The sequence below is a fragment of the Solanum tuberosum genome, unplaced genomic scaffold, assembly GCF_000226075.1.
Source record: "Solanum tuberosum cultivar DM 1-3 516 R44 unplaced genomic scaffold, SolTub_3.0 scf00008, whole genome shotgun sequence".
NCBI classification, from domain to species: Eukaryota; Viridiplantae; Streptophyta; class Magnoliopsida; order Solanales; family Solanaceae; genus Solanum; species Solanum tuberosum.
In genome coordinates, this window is record NW_006238934.1 from 895,628 (window position 1) to 895,925 (window position 298).

Here is a 298-nt window from a genome sequence, read left to right on the forward strand (position 1 = left end):
AAAAAAAACACTAAATTTTTTACATTTCACAACAGTAAACATAATAAGATATCAACAGTTAACAGAATATGACTCCACCTTCAATTAATCGACAGTTTGATCATTTTTGTTTCATTTCGCTATCATTCTAAAACAAACGTTAAACAATAATAAATACTAACCCGAAGGATCCCATCTTTCACCATGTTTGATTAAAACTGATACGTAGTTGTCCATCACAACAAAATCAAGAATTTTCAATGATGAAAAAAACTTCAATTACTCGAATGTGGAATTTTTTTTTGTTCAAAATTGAAGA